Consider the following 13397-nt stretch of genomic DNA (forward strand, 5'->3'; position numbering starts at 1 on the left):
AGAGATCATGCTAGAAATGCTTTCTCATGTTGCACCAAATTGGGTTTGGAAGGATATGTGACTATAATCCTCCAACACTTGATTTGGGAATACATGTGGTATAATCAGTGACCATACTTCATCTCTTCTCATGAGCAATTGACCAAGGAATTGGCTATTCATCAAGATTTGAGAGATTGAATTACAAGGAATTGTAATTCGATCACTTAAGATTGCCAAGGAGATCAATGAACACATTGATTGAGGAAGAGATGAGAATGAACTTGATCCGGAGGATTGCAATATCTCTTGATCCCAATGTTCATTTTATTTTTGGTTCTTACATTTACTTTTCTTGTCATTTTACTTTTCTGCACTTTATTGCTTTTCCTTTCTTTTCTATCAATTTACAATTACTGCTGCTCATTATCCAAATCTGAACCATCTGACTAGGATAATTAATCAACCATTGATTGCTTAATCCGTTAATCTCTGTGGGATTCGACCTCACTCTTTTATGAGTTACTTGATGACAATTCGGTACATTTGCCGAAGGAAAATTTATTGCGAGACAAGTTTTCCGTGCATCACCATTCTATGCTAAGTTCTTGAAGGAATTGATGACCAAGAAGAGAAGTTGGAGGGAGAACGAGACTGTGGTACTAACCGAGGAACGTAGTGCCATCATTCAGCACAAGTTACCTCAGAAATTGAAGGACCCTGGGAGCTTCCAAATCCCTTGTATCATAGGGGAAATCACAGTGGAAAAAGCTTTATGTGATTTGGGAGCCAGCATAAATCTGATGTCCTTAGCAATGTTGAGACGAATGAGGATTGAGGAGACCAAACCAACAAGAATGGCCCTTCAATTAGCAGATCGATCATTCAAGTTCCCTCATGGAATAGTAGAAGACTTGTTGGTGAAGGTGGGAGATTTTATCTTCCCAGCAGACTTTGTAGTGTTGGATATGGAGGAAGAAGCCAAAGCCTCCATCATTTTGGGAAGGCCATTCTTAGCTACTGCCGGAGCCATCATAGATTTCCAAAAGGGTGAACTTACCCTTAGGCTACATGATGAGAAAATGGTATTCAACGTATTCAAGGCCATGATCAACCCATAGGAATAACTGGGAGAATGTATGAGGTTGGATTCAGTGGAAGTTTTGGTTCAAGAGACCTTTGAGGAGGAAGAACTTGAGGAGATAGCAGAAGAAGAAGAGCCCGCATCATACAAAGAAGTTTCAGCAGCTGAAGTTCTTGTTCAGGGCACACTAGAAGAGAAGAAGGAAGAAGGAGAAGCACCCAAACTTGAACTGAAAGTACTACCATCCACTCTCAAATATGCTTATTTGGGAAATAATGAAAGCTACCCAGTGATCATAAATTCAGCCCTCAGCCAAGAACAGGAGGGGAAATTAATCAAAGTGTTACAAAAACATAAAGATGCCTGATGCACGAAATTGTGATACATATCCATGGCTTCAAAGGCCTGGTGCTCTGATCTAGTTTTATTGTCTGTCACAACTTCGTTACAACTAACCAGCAAGTGCACTGGGTCGTCCAAGTAATACCTTACGTGAGTAAGGGTCGAATCCCACGGAGATTGTTGGTATGAAGCAAGCTATGGTCACCTTGCAAATCTCAGTCAGGCGGATTTAAACATGATATTTTATTAGATTCAAATAAACAATAAAAGGGATAGAGATACTTATGTAGATTCATTGGCAGGGATTTCAGATAAGTGAATGGAGATGCTTTTCGTTCCTCTGAACCTCTGCTTTCCTGCTATCTTCATCCAATCAGTCTTACTCCTTTCCATGGCTGGCTTTATGTGATACATCACCACTGTCAATGGCTACTTTCGGTCATCTCACGGGAAAATGATCCAATGCCCTGTCACGGCACGGCTAATCGTCTGGAGGCATCACCCTTGTCAATGGGTTCATCTTATCCTCTCAGTGAATAATATGCTCACGCACCCTGTCACGGCACGGCTATTCATCTGTCGGTTCTCGATCATGCCGGAATAGGATTTACTATCCTTTTGCGTCTGTCACTAACGCCCTGCAATCGCGAGTTAGGAGCTCGTCACAGTCATTCAATCATCGAATCCTACTCGGAATACCACAGACAAGGTTTAGACCTTCCGGATTCTCTTGAATGCCGCCATCATTCTAGCTTACACCACGAAGATTCTGGTTAGGAGATCTAAGAGATACTCATTCTAGCTTAATTCATGTAGAACAGAAGTGTTTGTCAGGCACGCGTTCATAAGGGAGAAGGATGATGAGCGTCACACATAATCATCACCTTCATCACGTTCTTGGGTGCGAATGGATATCTTAGAAGCGAAATAAGAAGAATTAAATAGAAAACAGTAGTACTTTGCATTAATCTTTGAAGAACAGCAGAGCTCCACACCTTAATCTATGGAGTGTAGAAACTCTACCGTATGAAAATACATAAGTGAAGGTTCAGGCATGGCCGAGAGGCCAGCCCCTCTGATCTAAGAACCAGGCATCCAAAGATGTCTAATACAATAGTAAGAGGTCCTATTTATAATAAACTAGCTACTAGGGTTTACATGAGTAAGTATTTGATGTATAAATCCACTTCCGGGGCCCACTTGGTGTGTGTTTGGGCTGAGCTTAAGTGTTGCACGTGCAGAGGCCATTTGTGGAGTTGAACGCCAGTTTTTGTGCCAGTTTGGGCGTTCAACTCTGGTTTTGGATCCTTTTCTGGCGCTGGACGCCAGATTTGGGTAGAAAGCTGGCGTTGAACGCCAGTTTACGTCGTCAATTCTTGGCCAAAGTATGGACTATTATATATTGCTGGAAAGCCCTGGCTGTCTACTTTCCAACGCAATTGGAAGCGCGCCATTTAGAGTTCTGTAGCTCCAGAAAATCTACTTTGAGTGCAGGGAGGTCAGAATCCAACAACATCAGCAGTCCTTTTTCAACCTCTGAATCTGATTTCTGCTCAAGTCCCTCAATTTCAGCCAGAAAATACCTGAAATCACAGAAAAACACACAAACTCATAGTAAAGTCCAGAAATGTGAATTTAACATAAAAACTAATGAAAACATCCCTAAAAGTAACTAGATCCTACTAAAAACATACTAAAAACAATGCCAAAAAAGCGTATAAATTATCCGCTCATCACAACACCAAACTTAAATTGTTGCTTGTCCCCAAGCAACTGAAAATCAAATAGGATAAAAAGAAGAGAATATACTATAAATTCCAAACTATCAATGAAACATAGTTTCAATCATATGAGCGGGACTTATAGCTTTTTGCCTCTTGAATAGTTTTGGCATCTCACTTTATCCATTGAGGTTCAAAATGATTGGCATCTGTAGGAACTTCAGATTTCGAATAGTGTTATTGACTCTCCTAGTTCAGTATGATGATTCTTGAACACAGCTTCTTTATGAGTCTTGGTCGTGGCCCTAAGCACTTTGTTTTCCAGTATTACTACCGGATACATAAATGCCACAGACACATAATTGGGTGAACCTTTTCAGATTGTGACTCAGCTTTGCTAAAGTCCCCAATTAGAGGTGTCCAGGGTTCTTAAGCACACTCTTTTTTTTTTGCTTTGGACCTTGACTTTAACCGCTCAGTCTCAAGTTTTCACTTGACACCTTCACGCCACAAGCACATGGTTAGGGACAGCTTGGTTTAGCCGCTTAGACCAGGATTTTATTCCTTTAGGCCCTACTATCCACTGATGCTCAAAGCCTTGGGATCCTTTTTATTTGCCCTTGCCTTTTGGTTTTAAGGGTTATTGGCTTTTTCTGCTTGCTTTTTCTTTTTCTTTCTATTTTTTTTTCGCCTATTTTTTTTCTTCTTTTTTTTTTTTTGAAAGCTTTGCTCTTTGCTGCTTTTTCTTGCTTCAAGAATCATTTTTATGATTTTTCAGATTATCAAATAACATGTCTCCTAGTCATCATTCTTTCAAGAGCCAACATATTTAACATTCTTAAACAACAACTTCAAAAGACATATGCACTGTTCAAGCATACATTCAGAAAACAAGAAGCATTGTCACCATATCAATATAATTAAACTAAGTTCAAGGATAATTTCGAAACTCATGTACTTCTTGTTCTTTTGAATTAAAACATTTTTCATTTAAGAGAGGTGATGGATTCATAGGACATTTATATCTTTAAGACAAAGTTACTAACTACTAATGATCATGTAATGAAGGCACAAACATTGATAAGCACATAGTATAGAAAACGAAAAACAGAGAAAGCAAGAACAAGGAATGAATCCACCTTAGTGATGGTGGCGTTTCCTTCTTGGGGAACCAATGATGTCTTTGAGCTCTTCTATGTCTCTTCCTTGTCTTTGTTGCTCCTCCCTCATTGCCTTTTGATCTTCTCTTCTTTCATGCAGCATGATGGAGTACTCTTGATGTTCCACCCTTAGTTGTCCCAAATTGGAACTCAATTCTTCTAGGGAGGTGTTGATGTGCTCCCAATAGTTTTGTGGAGGAAAGTGCATTTGAGGCATTTCCGGAATCTCATGGTGATGAGCTTCATACGCCTCTTGAGCTCCATGACTGGGCTCTCTTGCTTGCTCCATCTTTTTCTTAGTGATGGGCTTTTCCTCTTTAATGAGGATATCTCCCTCTATGTCAATCCCAGCTGAATTGCATAGGTGGCAAATGAGGTGAGGAAAGGCTAACCTTGCCATGGTGGAGGACTTGTCAGCCACCTTGTAGAGTTCTTGAGGTATAATCTCATGAACTTCCACCTCTTCTCCAATCATGATGCTATGGATCATGATGGCCCGGTCTATAGTAACTTCAGACCGGTTGCTAGTGGGAATGATTGAGCATTGAATAAACTCCAACCATCCTCTAGCAATAGGCTTGAGGTCCAATCTTCTTAGTTGAACCGGCTTGCCTTTGGAGTCAATCTTCCATTGAGCTCCTTCTACACATATGTCCATAAGGACTTGGTCCAACCTTTGATCAAAGTTGACTCTCCTTGTGTAGGGGCGTGCGTTCTCTTCCATGTATGGCAAGTTGAACGCCAGCCTCACATTTTCCGGACTAAAATCCAAGTATTTCCCCCGAACCATTGTAACATAGTTCTTTGGATCCGGGTTCTTACTTTGATCATGGTTCTTGGTGATCCATGCATTGGCATAGAACTCTTGAACCATTAAGATGCCGACTTGTTGGATGGGGTTTGTTAGAACTTCCCAACCTCTTCTTTGAATTTCATGTCGGATCTCCGGATACTCATTTCTTTTGAGTTTAAAAGGGACCTCAGGGATCACCTTCTTCTTGGCCACAACATCATAGAAGTGGTCTTGATGGGCTTTGGAGATGAACCTTTCCATCTCCCATGACTCGGATGTGGAAGCTTTTATCTTCCCTTTCCCTCTTCTAGAGGATTCTCCGGTCTTAGGTGCCATCAATGGTAATGGAAAAACAAAAAAGCTATGCTTTTACCACACCAAACTTAGAATATTGCTCGCCCTCGAGCAATAAACAAAAGAATAGAAGGAGAAGAAGAAGAAATATGGAGAGGGAGAGGGAGATGAGGTTTCGGCCAAGGAGAGTGTAGAGGGGTTTGTTGTGTGAATTTGATGAGGAATGGAGGTCTTTATATAGGGAAGGGAGGGGGGTATTGGTTCGGCCATATGGGTGGGTTTGGGTGGGAAATTGGTTTTGAATTTTGAAGGTAGGTGGAGTTTTATGAGGTAGGTTTATGGGGAAGAGAGATTGAGGTGATTGGTGAAGGGCTTTTAGGGAAGAGTGTTTATGGGGTTGTGTGAAAGAGAGTGGTGAGAAGAGGTGAGTGGAGGTAGGTGGGAATCCTGTGGGGTCCACAGATCCTGAGTGGATCCTGTGGGGGTCCACAGATCCTGAGTGGATCCTGTGGGGTCCACAGATCCTGAGGTTTTCAAGGATTTACATCCCTTAGGCATGTAAAAATGCCTTTGTATCCAACTCTGGGCGTTCAGCGCCAGGTTGGTGGCCATTTTGGGTGTTCAGCGCCCATTTGTTGCCATTTCTGGCGTTGAACGCCAGAACCATGCTTGTTCTGGGCGTTCAGCGCCAGGATGCTGCCCATTTGGGCGTTCAGCGCCAGAACCATGCTCTGTTCTGGCGTTGAACGCCAGGCAGATGCTTCCTCTAGGGTGTGATTTTTCTTCTGCTGTTTTTGATTCCGTTTTCAAATTTTTTTATTTATTTTGTGACTCCACATGATCATGAACCTAAGAAAACATGAAAAACAATAAAAATAAGAATTAGATAAACATTGGGTTGCCTCCCAACAAGCGCTCTTTTAATGTCAATAGCTTGACAGTGGGCTCTCATGGAGCCTCACAGATGTGCAGAGCTTTGTTGAGACTCTCCAACACCAAACTTAGAGTTTGGATATGGGAGTTCAACACCAAACTTAGAGTTTGGTTGTGGCCTCCCAACACCAAACTTAGAGTTTGACTGTGGGGGCTCTGGTTGACTCTGCTTGGAGAGAAGCTTTTCCTGCTTCCTCTCCATGGTTGCAGAGGGAGATCCTTGAGTTTTGAATACAAGGGAGTTTTCATTCCATTGAAGGAATATTTCACCTCTGTCAACATCAATCACAGCTCTTGCTGTGGCCAGGAAAGGTCTTCCTAGGATGATGGATTCATCCTCTTCCTTTCCAGTATCCAGGACTATGAAATCAGCAGGGATGTAAAGGCCCTCAACCTTTACTAAAACGTCCTCTACTTGTCCATATGCCTGTTTTCTTGAGCTGTCTGCCATCTCTAATGAGATTTTAGCAGCTTGCACCTCATAGATTCCCAGTTTCTCTATTACAGAGAGGGGCATGAGGTTTATACCTGAACCAAGGTCACACAGAGCTTTAAAGATCATGGTGCCTATGGTGCAGGGTATTATGAACTTTCCAGGATCCTGTCTCTTCTGAGGCAATGTCAGTTGATCCAGATCACTTAGTTCATTGATGAACAAGGGAGGTTCAACTTCCCAAGCATCAATGCCAAATAATTTGGCATTCAGCTTCATGATTGCACCAAGAAACTTGGCAGTTTGCTCTTCAGTGACATCCTCATTCTCTTCAGAAGAGGAATACTCATCAGAGCTCATGAAGGGCATAAGGAGGTTCAATGGAATCTCTATGGTCTCTGGATGAGCCTCAGAGTCCTTTGATTCCCCAGAGGGAAGCTCCTTATTGATCACTGGACGTCCCAGGAGGTCTTCCTCCTTGGGATTCACGTCCTCTCCTTCCTTTTCAGGTTCGGCCATGGCGCTTATGTCAATGGCCTTGCACTCTCCTTTTGGGTTCTCTTCTGTATTGCTTGGGAGAGTACTAGGAGGGATATCAGTGATCCTTTTACTCAGCTGGCCTACTTGTGCTTCCAAATTTCTAATGGAAGACCTTGTTTCATTCATAAAACTTACAGTGGCCTTAGATAGATCAGAGACTAGATTTGCTAAATTAGAAGCATTTTGTTCAGAGTTCTCTGTCTGTTGCTGAGTGGATGATGGAAAAGGCTTGCTATTGCTAAACCTGTTTCTTCCACCATTATTAAAGCCTTGTTGGGGCTTTTGATCCTTCCATGAGAAATTTGGATGATTTCTCCATGTTGAGTTATAGGTGTTTCCATAAGGTTCACCTAAGTAATTTACCTCTGCTATTGCAGGGTTCTCAGGATCATAGGCTTCTTCTTCAGAAGATGCCTCTTGAGTACTGTTGGATGCAGCTTGCATTCCATGCAGACTCTGAGAGATCATATTGACTTGCTGAGTCAATATTTTATTTTGAGCCAATATGGCATTCAGAGTATCAACCTCAAGAACTCCCTTCTTCATAGGCGTCCCATTACTCACAGGATTCCTTTCAGAAGTGTACATGAACTGGTTATTAGCAACCATGTCAATGAGTTCTTGAGCTTCTGCAGGCGTTTTCTTTAGGTGAATGGATCCACCTGCAGAAGTGTCCAGTGACATCTTTGATAGCTCAGATAAACCATCATAGAATATATCCAGGATGGTCCATTCTGAAAGCATGTCAGAAGGACACTTTTTGGTCAACTGTTTGTATCTTTCCCAAGCTTCATAGAGGGATTCACCTTCTTTCTGTCTGAAGGTTTGAACATCAGCTCTAAGCTTGCTCAGCTTTTGAGGAGGAAAGTACTTGGCTAAGAAAGCTGTGACCAGCTTATCCCAAGAGTTCAGGCTGTCTTTGGGTTGAGAATCCAACCATAATCTAGCTCTGTCTCTTACAGCAAAAGGGAAAAGCATGAGCCTGTAGACTTCAGGATCTATTCCATTAGTCTTAGCAGTATCACATATCTGCAAGAATTCAGTTAAGAACTGAAAAGGATCTTCAGATGGAAGTCCATGAAACTTGCAGTTCTGCTGCATCAGAGAAACTAATTGAGGTTTCAGCTCAAAGTTGTTTGCTCCAATGGCAGGAATGGAGATGCTTCTTCCATGTAAATTGGAATTAGGTGCAGTAAAGTCACCAAGCATCCTCCTTTCATTATTATTATTTTCGCCTGCCATCTCCTCTGCCTGTTCGAAAATTTCTGAAAGGTTATCTCTGGATTGTTGTATTTTAGCTTCTCTTAATTTTCTCTTCAGAGTCCTTTCAGGTTCTGGATCTACTTCCACAAGAATGTTCTTATCCTTGCTCCTGCTCATATACCAGGAAGAATGGCCAGAAAAATGATAATAATAATAATAATAGAGATCCTTTATACCACAGTATAGGGATCCCTTTGTAAGTAGAAGAAGAGGGGGAGATAAAGGATGTGATGTAAAGAAAGAAACACAACTGTGAGGATTGGAATGTGAGATGAGATGTTAGGATATGAATGAATAAATAGAATGAGATGGGGGAAGAATAATTTTTGAAAATTATTTTGAAAAAGAGTTAGTGATTTTTGAAAATTGGTTTTTGAAAATTAGTTAGTATTTTTCGAAAATTTTTGAAAAAAAAAATAATAAAAAATAAAAATAATTAGTTAATTAAAAAGAAATTTTTGAAAAAGAGGGAAGATATTTTCGAAAATTGAGAGAGAGAGAGAGTTAGTTAGGTGGTTTTGAAAAAGTTAAGAAACAAACAAAAAGTTAGTTAGTTAGTTGAAACAAATTTTGAAAAGATAGAAAGTTAGGAAGTTAGAAAAGATATTTTGAAAAGATATTTTTGAAAAAGATAAGATAAGAAGATATTTTTGAAAAGATATGATTGAAATTAGTTTTGAAAAAGATTTAATTTTTAAAATCACAATTAATGACTTGATTCACAAGAAATCATAAGATATGATTCTAGAACTTAAAGTTTGAATCTTTCTTAACAAGCAAGTAACAAACTTGAAATTTTTGAATCAAAACATTAATTGGTTTTGTTATTTTCGAAAATTTGGTGTAAAAATAAAAAAAAGATTTTTGAAAAATATTTTTTTGGAATTTTCGAAAATAACTAAGAATTTTGAAAAAAGATTTGATTTTTGAAAAAGATTTTGAAAAAGATAAGATTTTCAAATTGAAAATTTGATTTGACTCATGAGAAACAACTTGATTTTAAAAATTTTTGAAAAAGTCAACCCCAAATTTTCGAATTTGATGAGAGAAAAGAGGAAAGATATTTTTTTTTTGATTTTTGAAATTTTTATGAAAACATGAAAATTATGCAATGCATGAAATTTTTAGATCAAAACAATGAATGCATGCAAGAATGCTATGAATGTCAAGATGAACACCAAGAACACTATGAAGATCATGATGAACATCAAGAACATATTTTTGAAAAATTTTTAATGCAAAGAAAACATGCAAGACACGAAACTTAGAATTCTTTAATGCTTACGCAATAAGAATTCAAGAATGCATATGATAAACATGAAAAGACACAAAACAAAAAATCATCAAGATCAAACAAGAAGACTTACCAAGAACAACTTGAAGATCATGAAGAACACCATGAATGCATAAAATTTTCGAAAAATGCAAGATGCACATGCAATTTCCACCAAACTTATAACATGACTCAAGACTCAAACAAGAACACAAAAAAATATTTTTTTGATTTTTATGATTTTCTAATTTTTTTTTTGGATTTTTGTATAAATTTTTTTGAAAACATTTGGGAAAAAGGAAGTAATGAATTCATAGTCCTCAATCAAAATCCTGGGAATTAGACATGGCTTCATGGCCAGTCAAGCTAAAACATGTTATATGAAACACTAGAATTCATTCTTAAAATTTTTGAAGAAAAATATATTTTTGAAAACATTTTTTTTTCGAAAACAGGTGAGAAGATTTTTTTGAAAAATTTTTGAAAATAAAATAAAAAGAAAATTACCTAATCTGAGCAACAAGATGAACCGTCAATTATCCAAACTCAAACAATCCCCGGCAACGGCGCCAAAAACTTGATGCACGAAATTGTGATACATATCCATGGCTTCAAAGGCCTGGTGCTCTGATCTAGTTTTATTGTCTGTCACAACTTCGTTACAACTAACCAGCATGTGCACTGGGTCGTCCAAGTAATACCTTACGTGAGTAAGGGTCGAATCCCACGGAGATTGTTGGTATGAAGCAAGCTATGGTCACCTTGCAAATCTCAGTCAGGCGGATTTAAACATGATATTTTATTAGATTCAAATAAACAATAAAAGGGATAGAGATACTTATGTAGATTCATTGGCAGGGATTTCAGATAAGCGAATGGAGATGCTTTTCGTTCCTCTGAACCTCTGCTTTCCTGCTATCTTCATCCAATCAGTCTTACTCCTTTCCATGGCTGGCTTTATGTGATACATCACCACTGTCAATGGCTACTTTCGGTCATCTCACGGGAAAATGATCCAATGCCCTGTCACGGCACGGCTAATCGTCTGGAGGCATCACCCTTGTCAATGGGTTCATCTTATCCTCTCAGTGAATAATATGCTCACGCACCCTGTCACGGCACGGCTATTCATCTGTCGGTTCTCGATCATGCCGGAATAGGATTTACTATCCTTTTGCGTCTGTCACTAACGCCCTGCAATCGCGAGTTAGGAGCTCGTCACAGTCATTCAATCATCGAATCCTACTCGGAATACCACAGACAAGGTTTAGACCTTCCGGATTCTCTTGAATGCCGCCATCATTCTAGCTTACACCACGAAGATTCTGGTTAGGAGATCTAAGAGATACTCATTCTAGCTTAATTCATGTAGAACAGAAGTGTTTGTCAGGCACGCGTTCATAAGGGAGAAGGATGATGAGCGTCACACATAATCATCACCTTCATCACGTTCTTGGGTGCGAATGGATATCTTAGAAGCGAAATAAGAAGAATTAAATAGAAAACAGTAGTACTTTGCATTAATCTTTGAAGAACAGCAGAGCTCCACACCTTAATCTATGGAGTGTAGAAACTCTACCGTATGAAAATACATAAGTGAAGGTTCAGGCATGGCCGAGAGGCCAGCCCCTCTGATCTAAGAACCAGGCATCCAAAGATGTCTAATACAATAGTAAGAGGTCCTATTTATAATAAACTAGCTACTAGGGTTTACATGAGTAAGTATTTGATGTATAAATCCACTTCCGGGGCCCACTTGGTGTGTGTTTGGGCTGAGCTTAAGTGTTGCACGTGCAGAGGCCATTTGTGGAGTTGAACGCCAGTTTTTGTGCCAGTTTGGGCGTTCAACTCTGGTTTTGGATCCTTTTCTGGCGCTGGATGCCAGATTTGGGTAGAAAGCTGGCGTTGAACGCCAGTTTACGTCGTCAATTCTTGGCCAAAGTATGGACTATTATATATTGCTGGAAAGCCCTGGCTGTCTACTTTCCAACGCAATTGGAAGCGCGCCATTTAGAGTTCTGTAGCTCCAGAAAATCCACTTTGAGTGCAGGGAGGTCAGAATCCAACAACATCAGCAGTCCTTTTTCAACCTCTGAATCTGATTTCTGCTCAAGTCCCTCAATTTCAGCCAGAAAATACCTGAAATCACAGAAAAACACACAAACTCATAGTAAAGTCCAGAAATGTGAATTTAACATAAAAACTAATGAAAACATCCCTAAAAGTAACTAGATCCTACTAAAAACATACTAAAAACAATGCCAAAAAAGCGTATAAATTATCCGCTCATCAATGCCATTGGATGGACTCTTGCTGAATTAAAGGGAATCAGTTCGGCCATATGCATGCATAAGATACTGCTGGAAGATGATGCCAAAACCTCCATTCAACCCCAAAGGAGGCTGAACCCAGTTATGAAAGAGGTAGTGCAGAAAGAGGTCATGAAGCTGTGGCAGGGAGGGGTAATTTACCCAATCTCGGATAGCCCATGGGTGAGCCCCGTCCAAGTGGTCCCCAAGAAAGGAGGAATCACTGTAGTGCCCAATGAAAGGAATGAGCTCATCCCTACCAGAACCGTCACAAGATGGAGGATGTGCATTGATTACAGAAAATTAATGAGGCTACAAGAAAAGATCACTTCCCACTCCCTTTCATGGATCAGATGCTCGAAAGGCTTGCAGGACATGCATATTATTGTTTTCTAGATGGTTATTTAGGATACAATCAAATAGTGGTTGATCTAAGAGACCAGGAAAAAACATCATTCACTTGTCCATATGGAGTGTTTGCCTACAGGCACATGCCATTTGGACTGTGCAATGCACCTGCAACTTTTCAACACTGCATGCTTTCTATATTCTCAGACATGATAGAAAAGTTCATTGAAGTCTTTATGGATGACTTTCCAGTATTCAGGGATTCCTTTCCCAATTGCCTAAATCACCTTGCCTTGGTATTAAAAAGATGTCAAGAGACCAATCTGGTTTTGAATTGGGAGATATTCCATTTTATGGTAACTGAAAGAATAGTCCTTGGTCATAAGGTTTCTAACCAAGGCATTGAGGTAGGCAGAGCTAAGGTGGAATTAATTGAAAAATTACCTCCACCAAGCGATGTCAAGGCAATTAGGAGCTTTTTAGGGCATGCTGGCTTTTACAGAAGATTGATTAAAGATTTTTCAAAAATAGCCAAGCCCTTGAGCAATCTTCTAGTGTCTGATACACCTTTTGTCTTTGATCAGAAGTGCATGCTAGCGTTTGAAAACTTGAAAAAAAACTTTCCTCAGCCCCTATCATTACCCCACCTGATTGGAATCTGACATTTGAGTTGATTTGTGACGCATCATTGCAGTTGGGGCAGTGCTAGGGCAGTGGAAAGATAATTTGGTGCATGTCATATACTATGCCAGCAAAGTCCTTAATGACACTTAAAAGAATTACACCACCACCGAAAAGGATTTGTTGGCAATAGTTTTCGCATTTGATAAGTTCAGATCATATCTCATTGGCTCCAAAGTGATTGTTTTTACTGATCACACAGCACTTAAATATTTGTTTGCTAAGCAAGAATCAAAACCAAGAT

At 39.7% G+C, this 13397-nt stretch overlaps 1 non-coding gene across 1 annotated transcript; it reads left to right on the forward strand.

Annotated features, from left to right (window-relative positions):
* Positions 1-8017: 8017 nt before the first annotated feature.
* LOC112773674 (small nucleolar RNA R71) lies at positions 8018-8125 on the forward strand. The gene has a single exon (XR_003188212.1). It is a non-coding gene; the product is annotated as a small nucleolar RNA R71 (small nucleolar RNA).
* Positions 8126-13397: the final 5272 nt, after the last annotated feature.

Source organism: Arachis hypogaea, chromosome 18, assembly GCF_003086295.3.
Source record: "Arachis hypogaea cultivar Tifrunner chromosome 18, arahy.Tifrunner.gnm2.J5K5, whole genome shotgun sequence".
NCBI classification, from domain to species: Eukaryota; Viridiplantae; Streptophyta; class Magnoliopsida; order Fabales; family Fabaceae; genus Arachis; species Arachis hypogaea.